Source organism: Chlorocebus sabaeus, chromosome 25 (genome assembly GCF_047675955.1).
Source record: "Chlorocebus sabaeus isolate Y175 chromosome 25, mChlSab1.0.hap1, whole genome shotgun sequence".
In the NCBI taxonomy this organism is placed as follows: domain Eukaryota; kingdom Metazoa; phylum Chordata; class Mammalia; order Primates; family Cercopithecidae; genus Chlorocebus; species Chlorocebus sabaeus.
The window spans coordinates 46,245,675-46,265,496 of NC_132928.1; the positions used below are offsets into that span (position 1 = coordinate 46,245,675).

At 37.9% G+C, this 19,822-nt stretch overlaps 1 protein-coding gene across 21 annotated transcripts in view; it reads right to left on the bottom strand.

Moving 5' to 3' along the window:
• Window positions 1–19,822, bottom strand: part of SMG7 (SMG7 nonsense mediated mRNA decay factor) — an 88,602-nt gene that overhangs the window by 66,619 nt on the left and 2,161 nt on the right. For 6 of the 21 annotated variants that reach the window (XM_007989226.3, XM_037985831.2, XM_073011685.1 and 3 more), the window contains exon 2: window positions 19,477–19,654. The exons of 12 other annotated variants lie outside the window; for them this stretch is intronic. The gene's annotated coding sequence lies outside the window, so the exon portion shown is untranslated. Of the gene's footprint in view, window positions 1–9,860; window positions 10,039–12,489; window positions 12,679–19,476; window positions 19,655–19,822 lie in introns of all 21 variants that reach the window. 3 more of the 21 variants (XM_073011682.1, XM_073011684.1, XM_073011681.1) reach the window with 2 other exon arrangements.

Sequence of the window (19,822 nt, forward strand, 5' to 3'; positions counted from 1 at the left end):
TTGTTTTAAAACATATTTAAAAGTCAATTTATTAAGAAAAAAATAAACAAAAACCAAAAAAGCCCTCTATATTTTGAAACTTAAATATAGAAGCTGTTTGACAACAGTAGTACAAACAAAAGGAAAGGAAAATGAAAGCACTACACTGTTGTAACATTTTATATTATACATAAAATTATATAAAGGTGCATAATGTAACTACTAGAGCAACTAAAAAAAAGACTAAGACAGTTCATAAAACAACAGAAGACATTAGGTAGGCATGGTGGCGTATGCCTGTAGTCCCAGTTGCTCAGGAGGCTGAGGTGGGAGGACTGCTTGAGTCCAGGTGATTGAGACTGCAGTGAGCCGTGATGGCGTCACTGCACTGCAGCCTGGGCAACAAAGCAAGACCCCGTTTCAAACAAATGAAAAAGAAAACACAAAAACAGAAACAGAGAAAAGAGAAATAGATAAATCTGTAATTATTTGGAGATTTCAAAACTCTCTCAATAACTAACAAAAAGTAGGCAGAAAACCACTAAGGTGGCCGGGTGTGATGGCTCACGCCTGCCAAGCACTCTGGGAGGCCAAGGCGGGCAGATCACCTGAGGTCAGGCATTTGAGAACAGCCTGGCCAACAGCGAAACCCCGTCTCTACTCAAAATACAAAAATTAGCCAGGTGTGGTGGTGTGTGCCTATAGTCCCAGGTACCTGGGAGGCTGAGGCACAAGAATCGCTTGAACCCGGGCAGCAGAGCTTGCAATTAGCCAAGATCGTGTCACTGCACTCCAGCCTGGGTGACAGAGCAAGACTCCATCTCAATAAAAAACAAACAAACAAACAAACAAAACCAGTAAGGTTAGACCAACACTAAGTTTATAACCCAACAGATCCCACTGGTATTTACAGAACATTTTACCCAACAAAAGAATACACCTTCTTTATAAGTGCACATGGCACATTCACCAAGATAGAACATATGCTGAACCACAAAACAAATCTCAGAAGTTTAAAAGAATTGAAGTCACAGAACTACAAATTAAAAAAAAAAAAAAAAAAAAAGATGAACAACTAGAATTGGTTGTCTAAGTTGACAAATAAAGTTCTCTAATTCCTCAAATATTTGGAAATGAATCAAACACTTCTAAATATTTGTAGGTTGCCGGGTATGGTGGCTCACATCTGTAATCTCAACACTTTGGGAGGCTGGGGCCAGAGGATTGCTTGAGGCTGTTTGAGACCAACCTGGGCAATATAGTAAGACCCTATCTTTACAAAAAAGTTTGTAAAAATTAGCCAGGAACAGTGGCAGTGCATTCCGGTAGTCCTGGCTACACAGGAGGCTGAGGTGGGAGGATCACCTGAGCCTAAGAGTTTGAAGTCGCAGTGAACTATGATTGTACCACTGTACAATACCTAGGCAACAGAGAGATCTTGTCTCTAAAAACAAATAAAAAGTAAATAATCACAGGTCAAAAAATAAATCACAGGAGAAATCAGAAAATATTTTAAGCCAAATGAAAATGGAAACATATATAACGTGTCAGATGCAATAAAAGCAGTGCTTAGGGAGGTATTTATAGCTTTATATGCTTATGTTAAAATAGATCTAAAAGCCTTGATCTAAGCATCTACCTAAGCATCTAAGAAGCTATAAAAAAAAGAACAGTATATTAAATCCAAATAAAGTAGAAGGAAGAAATAGTAAAGAGCAGAAAACAGACACAGAAAATAAGTGAAAGCCAAAAGCTGACTCTTCAGAAGGATTTATATAATTCTCCCCAAACTGAACTATAGTTATAATACAATTGCAATCAGAACGCAAGCAGATTGTTTTTGTTAGAAACTGGCAGGCTATTTTAAAATTTATCTGGAAATGTAAAAACCTAGAATAGCTGAAACAATTCTCAAAAAAATAGAGAACTTAGATTACCTGATTTCAAAACTAGAGAGCTGTGGTCACCAAGACAGTACAGTAGTAAAAGGACAGACATGCAGACAAATAGGACAGAACAGAGGTCAGAAACAGGCTGACCTATTTCTGTATTTATGTATATGTGTACGTGTGTGTTTTTACATGCATAGCCAATATATTTTTGACAAAGGTATCAAAGTAATTTAATGGGAATAACAATATTCTCAACAAATGATGCTGGAACAACTGGATGAAAATTTTAAAACCAGAAAAAAATTAACCTCAAACAATACACAACACTGCACAAAAATTAATCCAAAATGGATCACAGACTTAATCTATTTCTAGAAGAAAACTAAGGAGTAAATTTTTACCGCCTGATATGGTATGACTGTTTGTGCCTCCTCCTCCAAAATTCATGTTAAATCTTAACCCCCAACACAACAGTATTAAGATGCCTAGGAGGTGATCAAGACTATGAGGACTCTGCCTTCATGGATGAGATCAGTGCCATATGAAAAGGCTGGAGAGAATCAGGTAGGGCCATTTTTGCCCCTCCATCCCTTCTGCCGTAAGTGGACACAGCATTTGTACTCCGTAGAGAAGGCAGCAACAAGGTGCCATCTTGGAAGCAGACACTGGGCCCTTGCCAGGCACCGAACCTGCTGGCACCATAATACTGGGCTTCCCAGCATCTGGATCTGTGAGAAATAGATTTATGTTGCTTCTAAATTACCTAGTCTTGGGTATTTTATTATAGCAGCACAAATTGATCAAGACACCAAACCAGGATAAAGAATTCTTAAATAAAATTCAGTAAAAGAAAAAAACCTAATAAACTAGATTCATCAATATTTAAAACTTACGCTCTTCAAAAAACCGAAAAGACAAGCCACAGACTAGGAGAGAGAACGAGAGATATATGTATATAGTCACATATGTATGTACCCAAGTGTATATATATGTGCATGTATGTAACATTCTATACATACACACACACACATTTATATCCCAAAATACATACATGCAAACCAAAAGAAATGAAAACACATGTAAACAAAAAAACTTTTACAGAATGTTCCTAGCTTTATTCATAATAGCAAAAAATTAGAAACAACCTAAAGGTTCATCAAAAGCTGAATGGACAATAATAATATTCTTTTATTCACACAAAAGAATATTATTCAGCAGTAAACAAAGAAAGGAACTATTAATGTGTACAACAATGTGGATTAATCGCTTGGCATGTTTTATGCCAACAGAATACAGGCACAAAAGAATGCATTACATCACTACACTTCAGAAGTTCTGGGACACGCAAACAAAATAAATATTGATAAAAATCTAGAGTAATGATTGCCTGAGGCACAGAGGGTTAACCAGAGTTAAGAATGACTGCAAGGGGTCTAAAAGCACTTTGAGGCTGGGCCTTGCGGCTCACGCCTGTAATCCCAGCACTCTGAGGTCAGGAGTTTGAGAACAGCCTGGCCAACATGGCGAAACCCCAACTCTACTAAAAATATAAAAATCAGCCAGGCATGATGGTGCATGCTTGTAATCCCAGCTACTCAGCAGGCTAAGGCAGGAGAATTGCTTCAACCTGGGAGGCGGAGGTTGCAGTGCACCAAGATTGCACCACTGCACTCCAACCTGAGTGACAGAGTGAGACTCAATCTCAAATTAAATACATAAATAAAAGCACTTTGGGGGGATTTGGAAAGTACTTAATCAGGGTGATGGTTATAGGGGCATATGTTTGTCAAAATTGTTAACTATACATTTAAAATAAATATATTTCATAACAGAGAATTTGATTAAAAGTGTATGTTTAAAATGCATTATCTGTATATGCACAAAATGCATATTCTATATTGATAAAAAGACTAGAAGGTATTAGTAGTGGTGGCAATTTAATGTTAACAAATTTTTTAATCTTGATGTTTTTATTTTATTCAATGCAGATATACATTTATAATAGAGTTATTAAAATATCAGTCTCCTATAAGCCAACTTTAAAATATTTTATACTTAAAATGCTTTCTGCATAGAAAATGTGCATAGGTAAGGCTAAAATAATTTCTACAAAATAAATGCCCTTTTATATTGTCTGTTGAAGCCCAAAACATAAAATGTACTCCAGTCCTTCCAACCTAAGTTTCCATCCATCCTGCTTTTGTCATCAAGCATCTATCTTTCTCCTTGTCTTTGAACTTTATGAAAAGACTATATATATATATATATATATGTGTATATATATATATATAGCTACTGGCTTTACTTTCTGATTACCTAAGTCATCTCTAAACTTGCAATTAGGGTCTTTTAACATTGTAGCAAATTTGCTCAAGTGTTACCAATGACTTTTCCTGACCAATCTAAGAGCTTTTTCTCAGTCCCTGTATTTCCTGAACTCTTACTACTCAATACTATACTTTATCGGTGTTTTTTCAAACACTAGCCCTGGATCACCCAGATTGCTGGACCACATTGCAAGAGGCTCTGATTGAGCGGGTCTGAGATGGGGTTCAAAAATTTGTGTTTCTAGTTAAGTTCCCAGGTGATGCTGATGATGCTCATCTAGAGACCACATTTTGCAAACTATTGCATTAGAGCAACCCCTTCATTAAAACTTTTCTACTCAGTCTTTCCTAGACCCTCTCACGTTTTTGATAGGTCATTTCTTCTTTTTTCTTTCTCCTTCCACCTATATAGGTAGAGTAAAAAGTCACTGAGAATTGAAGTTGATCTTTATTACCATCTGGTACTTGTTCCCTAAGAAGCTGGCCCTAATGCCCTTATACTTCTATAATTCATACTTCCCAGCTTGTAGATTCAAGTCTCACCATTATTAAAGACAATACAAAGTAAATAATTCCAACCCAGTTCACACCATGGTCCTATTCCAATTGCCTATCTGGCATCTCACCATAGATATTCATGAAATATTCCCTTCAGTACCCATACTTTTATTCCTCATTTCCATTAACAGTGCTACTATTTCTCTATGGTCAACATCAATATCATCAATCAATCTCTCTCTCACTCATTCTTCACATCTAACCATCCTTAGGGAGGTGAGGTCCCAGCCCAAGCTGTAGGACCTAGGAGTTAGATGTACAACAGCCAGAGCTGTAACCAACTCTCAAAGAAACTACACTTGCCCTTCACAAAGTTATTCCACCCGTGCCCCCTTGCCCAGCCCAAGCAGAAAGATCTGACAAGAACCTGAGAATGAGGACCAGACTGGGGCAAGGCAGCTAGCTTTTTAGTGTCTTATTATTTAACACAGTACTTAGCACCTTAAGTATTTTATATTGGATTGAGTAGAATTAAATAAAATTCAAGCCCTGTCTAACTCTGTTGTTTGAACTTTTTATTTTTGAGCTTCACTTTACCGTATGAAAAGTGAGGGTTAATTATGCTTATTTTGCAGGATTCTGTCAGTGAAAACATGTAACACATGTGAAAGATACTGTGAACACTCATGCACTGTATCAAAAGGAAAAATAATTAGGGTTAAAAAGAAAAAAACCTTGGTCGGGCATGGTGGCTCAAGCCTGTAATCCCAGCACTTTGGGAGGCCAAGGTGGGTGGATCACCTGAGGTCAGGAGTTCAAGACCAGCCTGGCCAACACAGCACAACCTCCTCTCTACTAAAAATGCAAAAATTAGCTGGGCGTGGTGGCGGATGCCTGTAATCCCAGCTACTCAGGAGGCTGAGGCAGGAGAGTCACTTGAACCTGGGAGGCAGAGGTTGCAGTGAGCTGAGACTGTGCCACTGCACTCCAGCCTGGGTGACAGAGTGAGACCCTGTCTTAAAAAAAAAAAAAGAAAGAAAAAGCCTTATAAACATTTTATTTTTCCTGGATTGACTCTTGCACAGTAAACATGCTACACTATGGGTATAGAACTGAGCTGTCCAAAATGGTAGTCACTAGCCACATGAGCACTTGACACATGGTTAGTGCAACTGAGAAACTAGATCTTAAATTTCATTCTATTTAAAGGGCCACATGTGGCCAGTGGCTACCACATAGGACAGCACAGTTATATATCAATATCACTGTTACTGATAACCTGCTGGAGTGAAAGAGAAAAACCACAAAACCTACTCACCTTCCTCTATCAACTATTCTCATGTCACCATTTGAAAGGCAGAAGTATAGTCAATAGCAATTTTTGGTGAATAGATGAAAAACACACTAAGTGAAAAGCCTTCACATAACAGAGCTGGCTTCCTATCAGTTAGGGTCTCAAGAGAAATAGTACTGATTTATGTTAGGGTACTGGCATATGAACACGGTTTTACACTCTCGCTCTGGCTAGCACCAACAGAAACAGAAATGGGCTGGGTGTGGTGGCTCACGCCTGTAATCCCAGCACTTTGGGAGGCCAAGGCGGGCAGATCACGAGGTCAGGAGATCGAGACTATCCTGGCTAACACGGTGAAACCCCGTCTCTACTAAAAAATAAAAAAAACTAGCCAGGCGTGGTGGCGGGCGCCTGTAGTCCCAGCTACTCGGGAGGCTGAGGCAGGAGAATGGCATGAACCCAGGAGGCAGAGCTTGCAGTGAACTGAGATCGTGCTACTGCACTCCAGTCTGCACCACAGAGCAAGACTCCATCTCAAAAAAAAGAAACAGAAATGTATGTCATCCATCTGTGTATCTCTGGTACAGTTTGTCAAATGAATAGAATCCTTATACCAACGACTCTCAACTGTACTTATGTGTTCTCTCTGGTTAGTATTCCTTTTAGAAGCCCAGCATCTGAATTTTTTCTTCCTATTTTTGAGAAATCCCCACAATTTACAAAGCAGAACCTGCTTCCCATTATATATTTACCAGCTTCACTTGCAGCTAGTAGCTAGTGTACAGATACATAATTCAGGCTCCGTCAATAAACACACCAAGCCCACATTTAAGTGTGAACTAATGAGAAAAAGTGGGAACTGTGGCTAATAAATTCTGGATAGCGGCAGCAACCACATCCAATTTCCAATAGGGCCAGCATGAGTGGTGTTAGGGTCAGGGATGCAAAGTAACTGACACAATCAAGGTTCTGCAAGGTGTCTTCACAGGCTGAGTTCTATGATGTGATTTGAGGCACTGTTCCAGGCTGCATAGCTATTGTGGAAAGCAGAATAACGGCTCCCCAGAGATGTCCACATCCTAATCCCAGAACCTCTGAATTTTACCTACAAAAGGGGTTTTTCAGGTGTGATTAGTTAAGGATTTTGAGAAAGGGAGAGTGTATTGAATTATCTGGGTGTGTCCAATGTGATCACAAGGATCTTTCTAAGTGAAAGAGAGGCAGGAGAGTCAGAGAAAGAGAGTGATGAGGAAGTAGAAGGTAGAGTAATGTGACTACTGGCTTTGAAGATGGAAGGGGGCCATGAGCCAAGGAATGTGGGCAGTCTGAAAAGCTGGAAAAGGCAAGAAAAGGATTTTCCTCCTAGACACTCTAGAAGCAATGGCACCTTGATTTTAGCCTGGTAGGACCCGATTTGGACCTCTGACCTCCAGAACTGTTGTGTGTTTTAATTCCACCATTGTGGTAGTAATTTGTTAGAGCACCAAAAGGAAACGAATACAGCTATTGGTCCTACATCTCCAGCCCTTTCACTGCTTAAGTGAGCCAGTGTTTTTTCTGTTCCTTGCAACTAAAACCCTAATATACTCTTGTATTCTTCAATCCTTACATCTACAGTGTGTTAGCATTGCTTTAAAAAGACAGTGATCAGCTTGGGAAACCTGGAGAGACCCATCTCTATGAAGAAAAAAATTCAACAATTAGGTGGGTGTGGTGGTATGCGCCTATAGTCCTAGCTACTCAGGAGGCTGAGGTGGGAGGATCGTTTGAGCCTGGGAGATAGAGGTTGCTGTGACTACATGACTGAGTCCAGCCTGGGTGACACAGTGAGACCCTGTCTCAGAAAAAAAAAAAAAAAAAAAAAAGGCTGGGCGTGGTGGCTCACACCTGTAATCCCAGCACTTTGGGAGGCTGACGTGGGTGGATCACAAGATCAGGAGTTCGAGACCAGCCTGACCAACACTCTTTAGTAGAAACAACCCGTCTCTACTAAAAACACAAAAATTGGCCAGGCGTGGTGGCGGGCGCCTGTAATCCCAGCTACTCAGCAGGCTAAGGCAGGAGAATCGCTTGAACCCAGGAGGCAGAGGCTGCAGTAAGCCAAGATGGCGCCACTGAACTCCAGCTTGGGCGACAGGGTGAGACTCCGTCTCAAAAAAAAAAAAGGCCTGTGACACAGTTTATACAGTTTTTGCTTCTTTTCATTGCTTAAATCAAGCGTGCTTGGTTTTGTTTATGTAACAATGAAGAATAGTACGAATTATTCAGACTCTACCATTCCTTGAAGACTGAGATATGTCAATTACTCTGAGAAATTCACGTAATTAAAAATGTTTGCAGTAAGTGCAATCTCATATATTATTAGACATATTAGACAACATTTACTGGGTGTCAATATGGTTCTAAGGTTGTCCCAAAATAATTAAGAGAAAGCCCTCCTCTTAAATAACATGAGAACAAAATGGTATACACACAAAAGGGGAGAAACATCTAGTCATTTACCTGAGAAAATTCTAAGATGATCCAAAGAAAGACTTTCTGGAAGATGGAACTTTTCAAAAGCAATGTAAAGTCACATGAAAGAAAGAAATTAAGACTGGGAAGTAAAGGAAAGCTCTCCCTTTTCCTAGTTAACCACAGTCTTGCTGTCTCAATTTCAGGTAACAATAAATTTCTGAGGGAAAACATTAAATTCAAAGATATCAGATCACATAAAAAGTATAGTTTTAGTAATCTGTTACTTTTTAAAAGTGACACTGAATTTTCCTTTAGAAGCAAATTATCTAAGACTTAAAGTTTATACACGCAAAATTATAATCCTTAATGTCAGAAGCTGGCATCTAAACATCTCTATGTAATAACTTTACCAAATCAATGAGGAAAATGGAATCCAAATCTTCTGCAGTGAAGTTATCCACCAAAACTGGCAAGTCATTCTCCACTTGTACTATTAGCCCTGATAGGTCAAAGTTATTTTCCCCCAAAATAGCCAGTTCTCAATATTCCCAAGTGTTCTAGGAAATAAGACTGTATGTAAGTAGTGATACTAACTAAAGACAAAACCTTCAGAAAGAACAGCTATAATAAGGGAGGAATAGCAGGTCAACTAGTCAGTAACATAAATCAATGCTTATCTTATCTCCCCTCAATAAGTTTTTTGGCAAAACTACCCGGCCCACTTCTCTCTTATTATCTACAAAGAAAAAGTGCATTAGGAAGGTTGACATTGATGAGAAAAGCGTTCAGATTATACATGTTTATAATTGTATACATTACATTATGTCTTATATAAACAAAATAAAAATAAAATAAAAACAAAATCATATAATCCTAAGCAAATAAGAGTATAAAACTATATAGATACATATAGAATCAGCCTGATACCTAGGTTCAAAATCCAGCTCTGCCACTTCCTGCATGTATGTCTCCTATGCCTGTTTGCCCAGCTGTGAAACAGAGCAACAGCAGTATACATCTACTATTCAGAGTTAATAAACACACAATATTTGGATTAGTGTCTGGGACAACATAAAAGTGCTGGCAATTACTATTATCAATCATGTCAAAAGAACAAACAGCCTCTCTGTGAAGTCATTCCTTATTGATACACAAGCCTCAATGTCAGAACTGAAAAAAGAAAAGGTATGTCAGTGTATGCCAGATTACACGCGAATGGAAGCTAACCCAGAACCTATATGGCAGATGGTCTAAGAGTATAATAAAGAAGCCTTTCAAATAACAAGTCAAAATGATTACTAAAAACATTATTTATAAAATCATAAAATAACGTATCAAAAATTTTAAAATAAAGGATATTAACTCAGGAGTCCCCTTCTAAGTTTCACAAAGATTTATATTTAAAGGACATACCTATATGGCCACATCAGGATATACTGCACACCTCTCCCAAATCCAACACAAAAGCAAGTAAACTCTCATACAAAGGAAATGCTAACAATTCCCTGATAGCATTTAAATTTAAAGGGAGAGAGAACTGTTCATGGCGACACATTCTTGAGAGCTGCCATCACTTGTAGGTTCACATCAGCTGCCAAAAATAGTGGAAAGACTAATTGTTATTTCAGGTATAAAGAAACAGCAAAGGTAACCAAAAAGCAGAAAGCTTGAGGGCTTTTGTAGTATGAGTTGGCCCTCTATCTCTAAGTTCTTCATCCATGGATTCAACCAATTGCAGACCAAAAAAAAAAAACAAAACAGAAAATTATAACAATTTTTTAAAATACAAATTAAAAAGCAATATAGTGTAACAACTTTTACATTGTATTACATATTGTAAGTGATCTAGAGATGATTTAAAGTAAAGAATGTATACAGGTTACGTGCAAGTACTATGCCATTACATATAAAGGACTTGAGCACCTATAGATTTTGGTATTGTGGGGGTCCTGGAACCAATCTCTCAAGGATACCGAGGGATTATACTGTGTATATCTTCTCATGTAATTCTCCTAGTAATTCTACCATGGTCATTTTACAGGTAGCAAAAATAAAAAACTAGAGAGGTTTAAGGTCACATTGCTAGTACACAGTAGGGATCTGAACGCAGGAAACTCAAAATACAAATTAAGCCACTCTTAATTCAAACACCTTGGCTCATTCGATTTGCCATGCCACTGTCTTAGGGAGCCAAAAAGACTTGTGTATGAGTTTAAACAACCAAATTAATACGTTACATTAGAAAACTAGAAAGCAATTAATCTGTTACATTATTTTCCTTTCATAAACCAGAATTTATGACCAATATATCTTATCATTTGAGTTGTGGTTCTTAAAACGGTCTAACCTTTTTTCATCAAAAAACAAAACTAATGATTATTTCAGATAAAGTATAACACTGTCATTTTGGTTATTTAAACAGAAATTGAGGAATATGATTTCACAGAATTAGATATTAAAAGTACAAAAATTTCACTTCAAAATATATTACACAAGCTGTATGTATGCACACACACAAAATTTTGCAGATGTCCTAAGACACTCTTTAATGTCCAAATTTATCCTATGGTGGTTCTCTCAACACTATGCTTTTTTACTTTTTTCAACAGTAATAAAAAAAATTTCAAGTAAGCAGTCTTTAACTCATTTTTTTCTTTGAATACCATCTTCCAAGTTGCATTTTACTTTGATGATCTCACTACTAATTATCTCATTACTGTACAGTATCTCAAAGATAATCTGGTTAGGTGATCACCTGATACAAAATTAAATAATTCATAACCTTTCTAAGAGGCAGTATTAGTAAAACAGACACATCCAATATACTGTATCCCAACGAACACAGCGCTGAAATACTATTATATGTCTTTGGGAAGAAGGAGGAAAGAAAAAGAACTCAACTTCTGCAATCTGAGAACTCAGAGTGTCTTGGGAAACAGATGAGGATATTAATGCAAGATAGCAGTTATAACAGACTTTCAGAATCATCCTTATCATTTAAGACAAGACACCACAGTAGGCAAATGCCATCAAGAACTGTGAGAACAAAACACTAATCATCAAACGGTCTGCAAAGTTTTTCTTCTTTATGACTTGAAAAAGTTAAATCCAAAGACACCTCACTTAACCTCAGTAACTAAAGATTTTTGATATTTCCCCCTAATGCTATAGAACTCCTCCTTCTCACAACTCTACCTCCATTCTACCTCATCTCAAGGTGAGGATTCTATAAAAGAAGTCCTATTAGCCCAAAGCTGTTTTCAGAATTACATGTACATTAGTCCTCCATTATCCATGGGAGATGACTCTGTGGATGCCTGAAACTTCAGGTGGTAACAAACACTATATATACCACCTTTTTCTTATACAGACTTCCCTATGATAGTTTAACTTATAGATTAGGCACAGTGAGAGACTCACAATAGCTAATAATAAAATGGAACAATTATGACATAAGCTATAATAATAAGTTATGTGAACACAATCTCTCACTCTCTCAAAATACATTGTACTGTACTCACCTATTTTCTGACCACCTACTTTTAGTTACCATTGACCACAAGGTAACTAAAACCATCATTAAGGGAGGACTACTGTACTCACTAACACTCTCATCATCTCCCACGTAATCATTTAATAATGTTCCAAATAGCTATTTTTTTTAAGGCTACTTAAAAAAGCAGGGGGAGGAAATCTAAATCTTTACGTATCTCAGAGGAAGTACTATAGGCATTATATAAATCTTTCTCTCTTGGGTCTCCCTATTCCAGTAAGAATGTGCATAACACACACCAGCCATTCAAATATAAACTGCTCCCTTAAGATTAATGACCAGATTCACTAAAAGAGAACCTTAGACCCACCCTCCCAACAAAAAATGCAGAATGAGATATGGACTAATCAAAATCCCTAATTTATATGACCTAATGTGACTGGTAGTCTCAATCTGATCATAATGTTTACATCAACCAAACGCAGTCATTCCTAGTATCAGGATTCTTTCAGAGTTCTTCAAACACACTGCACTGAGGCATTTACTCACTTTGTTCTTTGCCTGCTATACTCTTCTCTTCTTTTTTCACCAGGCTAATCCTGCTCATCCTTTTAAAATTCAACTCACAGGGAGTGGTGGCTCATGCCTGTAAATCTAAGCAACTTGGGAGGCTGAGGCAAGAGGATCGTTTAAGGACAGGAGTTCAAAACCAGCCAGGGCAACAGAGCAAAATCCTGTCTGAGAAAAATAAAAAAAATAAGTAAAACTGAACTCAGGTATTCAACTCCAGAAGCTTTCCCTAAACGTCCTATGCAGGAAAAGTTCCACTTCCCTTGGTACACCCATGGAATTCCTTAAAAACATTTCACATTGTATTTACCACATTATATTGAAATACTTGTGCCACATCTGTCTCCCGCAGGAGCCACTATCCTAAAGAGTAAGCATCAGTTCATTTTTATATTCTCAGAGCCTAGCACTGGCATACGGCAAATATTCCTAAATGTTTTGCAAAAACAAAACAAAAGCATGACAATTGTATTTACCACCAATTATGTACACTGTACATTTAAAAGATGCTGAGACATGGTCTCAACCATACTTAGTCTAGCTGCAGAGATAAGTCACATATAAAAAAAGAGATCATTACAAAATTAAGAAAGTAGAAGTACCAAATGACTAAGATACAGGAAATGCTACAAAGTTCAAAGAATGCAGAAATCACCAGAGTACACAAGGAAGTCTTCACAAAAGAAGGTGAAGCTTAAGCTAAGCTAGTACAGAATGGCACTTCCCACATGGGAAATGACATGGGAAGAGAGATTTAAGCAGGAATGCACATGCCATGATTAGAAAACAATGAGATTACTCTGGCTAAGGCAGTTGGTTTCTATCAAGGAGTAAGAACACATCATGAGGCAAAAGTAGGTGCAGGTCATTTTATGGAAGGCCAACAATACCAGATAAATGAGTTTAAGGAAGCGAAAGCCATATACAAATACTTTTTCAAGACTATTAATATAGAAGCAATGCAAAGATTAATTGGCAGGGGGACAGGTGGTAGGGAACCTGAAAAAGAACCAGAATTTGTTAAACACATGTAAACCTTTGTTATTTTAACACTGACAGCAATTTTAGGAGATCAATGTTCCGTTTTACAAACAAAGAAATCAAGACCCAGAAAAGTTAAGTTGTTAGCCCACACAGAAAGTAGCTGGTCGTGCTTAAAGCCCCAAATCAATGCTTTCTTCTTGATACCTGCAGGAAGAAATGCAGGTGGGTAATAGTTGGAAGAATTTTTCAAAAGAATGGGCAATGTAATCAGAATCATGAAATCTTGACGCTAAACGCAATAGAGCTCAGAAGACCCCATAAAGCCTCTGTTTATATACCATTGCCAGTATGAACTATTTGGTAATTGAGTACTTACTTGTATGCCCAGTGAAACTACTTGAGGGCATAGTCTCTTTTTATCCCCAGGGACCTGGGATACAGCATGGTCCAAACTGAATGTTTATTGGTGGAATGGATAGAAGGACAGATACGAGAGGGGGACACAGAGAGGAAGGAAAACAAAAGTGTGAGTGTGAGAGAAAGGAAAACAATCAGTAAATGAATTTGGCTACCCTGAGGTCTTTGGCACCTTTGAAAATGTCAATTTCAATAATGTACTCAGGAAAAAATGGCTAGATAGCAAGGGATCAAGGAAAAGTAGATGGTAACTAAAGGAAAAACATAGGTTAGGGCAAACTTGAAATGCTTGGCCATAAAACAAAGGTAAAGAAGGACAGAGTACAAAGAAAAATCAGAACAGGAAGGCCTTTTAAGGGAAAATTGAGATCGGTTCACAGAAGGTAAGAGCAGTAAAGGCAATAATTAAAAAGACTAAAAGAAGAGAGCCACACAACTGAAAAAAGGTCCTGAAGGATGGTAAACATTTAAGAGTACAGTTAAAAGAAGGGATTCTGTAGGAACCTTCCTGACCAAATTCCTTTTCCCTTTTTGAGGCCCACAGCAGTCAACAAATCGTTGAACTACCACTTCCACATCACCACTTCTCTGTCCATGAACCTATCTTACCTAAGAAAAACTTAAGATGTGGTCAAAATACTAACTAATGCAATGTATTAAATGAGTGAATCAATTTTTAAAAAATTTATTTGGAACAAAGGAGCCATGAGTTGTTCTTCCTGCCTGAAATGGCAATTTGCCCAACATCCACTTTTTAAAATCCCATCCATCTTTCAATATCCAAACCAAATCTTACCTCCTCAAAGACACCCTCTTCACTCTATCTCCACCTCTGTTGAAATAAACTTCTTGCCTATACTTACATAGTACCTTTGACCTACTATTATAGCTACTTAAATGTCTTTCTTTTAATTTGCCAAAGGCAAAACCCCGGTAATTGTGCTCTACACAATAAGTATTCAATAATGGCCAGTAAAAGAGAACACAGATTTAAGAAATTAAAATATGTACAAATATTTTACACTGTTGGTGGGACTGTAAACTAGTTCAACCATTGTGTAAGACAGTGTGGCGATTCCTCAAGGATCTAGAACTAGAAATACCATTCTCTCAAGTATAAAACACACCAGCCCTTTTAAATGTGAACCACTCTCCTCCCCAAAACTGCCTTATGAAACTTGCAACACTAGTGGGTCCAGATCTTACTGTAACATACCTATTAAAAACAACAACAAAAAACTCAGCAATTGGTGCTTCTACCGTGAAGGCAGAAGACCACAGCTGTTAGAAAGCAAAGAAATGAAACCTAAGATAGGACAGGAAGTATACATTTTGAATCCAAATGAAACCACAAGGGAAGCAGAAATTAACTGCCAAAATAATTTAGTCAGACAATATCCAAGCAGGTAATAAGCTATTGACACTGTTATAACAAAGACTTATAAGCCTAAAGAGACAGCCATTCATTCAAATAATGTCACCACCTTTGGCTGATATTCCGAGACAAAAGCTAATTTACATTCCGTAAAGGATGTACTTGGTGGAAAGGAAGTGGATGGGACAGGGGAAAACGACTTCCTGGACCACATGAACTAAAATCAGCATGTGCTCTAAGACTTCTAGAAGCTTCAGGATACACTATCTGATCTAGCATCACTAAACTCATCTGGGACCTGGAGCCCATCCTACTTAGTTATATATTCCTCCCAATGCTCCCACTATCTTCTCTGTTCCTCTCCCCAGGCTAGGATAAGGCTCAGCTTGCAACTTTATCCAGTCTTATCCCCATTATCTCTCTCTGTTCCAAGATTTACAGTGATACATTTTTATTTTTATTTTATACCGTATTGGATATTTTACTTCCTATTTAAATGACAACCATTTTTCTGTGGGCTTAGAAAACAACCCTGTGGCTTAGAAAACAACCCTGTGGCTGTTATATTAGAAACAAAATTTCTGACAAGTGAACCACTGAGATGCAGCCTCTTCACTATAGATCTATCATACCAAAAAAAAAAATATATATATATATATATGCACACACATAAACACGTATACACACACACACACACACACGCATAAAACAAAACAGATACTTTCTAGACCTTTCCTGTAAAGGAGTCTAACAGCAGGAATCCACTTCAAGTGGATCTCACTGAAACACCCACAGCATAGGAAGAAATTAAAGACAAAAGAGAATAGTGAAGGAAGGAAAGGAGGAAAGTTGAAGGGAGTGCAGAGTATGAACAGTGCCTCCCACAACGGCAGCAGAAGTCATTCGGTGGCACCTATGCTACCTTTTATAACAGGATTTGACCTGTCTGGTATTCCCTATGGCTATGATTATTCTACTTTCTCATCTTCCAAAACAACTTTGATGTCTTCTCTGTCTGGTACTTTAATACTTCCCCAACTCCTGCTTTTCCAACTTTGATATGTTAATTTCCATTTTTCTTTTTTTCAAAATGTCATTCTTTTAAAGCATATTATACTTCACCTGTGGCCTATCCTAACCTTCTCCTACCCCCACCAAATGAACTATATTCAATATACCCTTTTCTTTTACTCAACAGAGGTGTCAAAGTCTTTTAAAATCTTTCATTCTGTCATAAATCGAAAGAGAAAATTCTCTGACTTTTCCTTCAATTTGAGTAATAAATTCCCAATATTATTTGGCCTAGAACCCCCATATTTAAGGTCATTTTATTTTTATAAAACATAAGAAAGTATTTTCAACTTAACTGATTCACTTAGAAGTCTTGTCAGTGTATTAACAAGATACTTACCTTTCAACAAATAAAAAATTTCATTATCCTTTTCTGCCCAGAATATCATCATCTTTCCCACACAGAGGATAGGTTTTCTCTGCTCTATTTTTACAACTTGAGACTAACTCAGTTCCCTTGATGTTGAATTTTCTCTTTATTGGTCTTACTGGGGCTTCTTACCTCATATCTTCATTTCTGACCCTTCTGAAACTTCCATCTTGCTCCTTGGTTTCCCACCACCACACCATTTCAATGCCAGACACCCCAGCTCATTTCGTCTAACAAATTAAAATTCAGCTGAGACAAAACTAATTTTCATCTACATGAGGCAGGATCTGTAACCATGCAGATTAAAAATTGCCCAGTCATGATCTTCCACCACTGACAAAGGTAGGCAAGAAAATTCTTAAAATCAAGGTCACGAAAAACAACTGCTATACCCCCCAACAACATCCATTCAGCAATACTCAGCATCCTCCCTGAAGTGTCTATAAAAACCAACAGTTCTATTTTCAAAGAACGTGAACATAATGCTTCCCTAAAGACATTCTCTAGTGTCCCCACTGCAGACTTTAAATGGAATGAGTATCTAAAAGAGGAGGAGGGAAATTCAGACTGGCACAAGCCTTTATTTATGATTCCCACAACCATCACCTAGGTCTCAGACTTCTAACGCTTGCTTTAATTTACTTAGGACAAACACCTAAGATTGAGACAAGACTGGCTCCAGGAATCTTTCAGGGACCCCAGGACCTATGCCTCCCCCATTTTGCCTGCTCAATTTTAGCTGAAAAATATCATTGTATTCATATTTTTTCTCTTCTCCCTTCTTCAAAGAACTAAGTTCATCTCAAGCTATCACTGATTCTACATCGAAGGAAATCTTCCCTATGATGTCAAGCTATAAAATATAAAGTACAATAACAAGAAGCCTCTCAAAGTCCACTGATCTTCCCCATTAAAAGTACCACCACTCTGCCAATTTGCTTTTCATAACTTTCTAGATCCACTGCCACTACCTTATTCCGGACCAAAATTCCAAAGGGAATCTTTTGTAAGGAAAAGAACCTTACAAAAAGGATCAATTTTAAAGTCTTCCCCTTTTCTAAGCAGTAGTCACTCCCCAATTAATGTCAGGCTCTAACAACCTTACTTTTCTCTGTTATCCACCAATACATTACACAGAGTCATCTCCCTAACACATAGCTATGAACATATTGATTCTAACAAACCATCTCAGATTCTCCATTGTCTACCCATTTTAACTATAAACTATGGAACATGATATTCAGGATCCTCTTAAATATAATCACCTTATCAAATAGGATTTCCCTGACCACTTTGTCCAGATAAAACAGTACATTCCTGTCTTACTTTATTTCTCATCCTAGTGTTTGTGACCCCCTGAAATATATTTAACTGTTTACTGACTGTGTCTTTATACTATAATATATCCTCCCACATTCACCCTTTTGTTCACCAGTGTACCCTCAACACTAGAATATATTATGTTCTCAACCTGTATTTGTGGAAAGAACAGATGAACACTGACATGCAGTGTACTATAGCTGACTTGAAGTTAGAAGACCTACATTTGAGTTAGTTTCCACACACCAGCTATATAAGCCTCAACAATTTTACCTTCTTCGGGCTTACATTCTTCATGTGTAAAAGGAAAGGGTCAAACTTGATAATCTCTACAACTCTAAGCTTTCCCAGCTATATCACACTACCTTCTTGTCTAACTGGACTGAAAACCTCCCTTCCCCCAACTTCCCTACCTACATAACTCTGCTCAGTTTCCTTCCATTTGGAATTCCCCTTTTCTCAATTCACATCTGTCAAAATGAACATTAAGGATGAACAATATCCGAAGTGTCATTTTCTTTAAGTCTAACAAACTGTAAGCGCTGTAAAAGGAGGGTGGAGTTCTTATTTTTCTATTCTCAGATGTTGGTACAATGCTTCCCATACAGGTGATCAACAAAACAACTAATGAATCATGAGTACACGAATGAGCAAATGAACAAAGTCTTTCCTGATTCCCTCCCATTGCTCAGGTGATCTCCTGCCTTTGGACTCAAAACACTTGGTATCTTTTATTTTTATTTATGTATTTATTTATTTATTGAGATGCAGTTTCACTCTTGTTGCCCAGGCTGGAGTGCAATGGCTTGATCTCGGCTCACCACAACCTCCGCCTCCCAGGTTCAAGCAATTCTCCTGCCTCAGCTTCCTGAGGACCTGGCATTACAGGCACCCGCCACCACGCCCAGCTAATTTTTTGTATTTTTAGTAGAGAAGGGGTTTCACCATGTTGGCCAGGCTGGTCTTGAATTCCTGACCTCAGGTGATCCGTCCACCTTGGCCTCCCAAAGTGCTGGGATTATAGGTGTGAGCCACCGTGCCCGGCAACACTTGGTATCTTTCAAGGTCCTTACACTCTGTGCTGTTATTAACTTACTTGCCTAATAGACACTCAACTGCAAATTCCTTAAGACTAATCAGCACCCTGATGGTTTCCATATCTCTCTATAGCACCTACAACAGATCTTTGTCATAGCTGTATTTATTTGAAATATTAAACAACAAAAGAATACTTGAGATGAAAAAAAGGGCCTCAAATTACAGACATCATTCCAACTGTGCTATGGTCACTGGGCATATATGTTGTGTTAAAAGCAAGCATTCAAGCATAGTTCAAATATCTCATTCTTTCCTCTCCCTATTATGCTTAATAAAACTTTACTACTTTAAAAATTATAATGGCTACCCTATGTATCATGTAACTACACACCTCTTGCAATATACACATAGGGATCCACACACATCAATACGTTCACGTCACTAAACAGATAAAGTGACTTTTCCACTCATTTCAGACTTCAACCTCATCCAACTCCCTCCTCCGCAAGGTATGAAACAAGTTTTTTAAAAACATCTTTCCATAAGGCCTCCCTTTCTTAGTTCTGCTCCTGAAAGACAAAAAGGACCAATTTTAAAATCTTCCCCTTTTCTAAGCAGTAGTCACTCCCCAGTTAATTTCAGGATCTAACAACCTTACTTTTCTCTGTTATCAAGATTTTTGACCCACTTTACCTCTGCCTCCAAGCTCTTACTCAGCTTCCATGGAACCTTTCTGG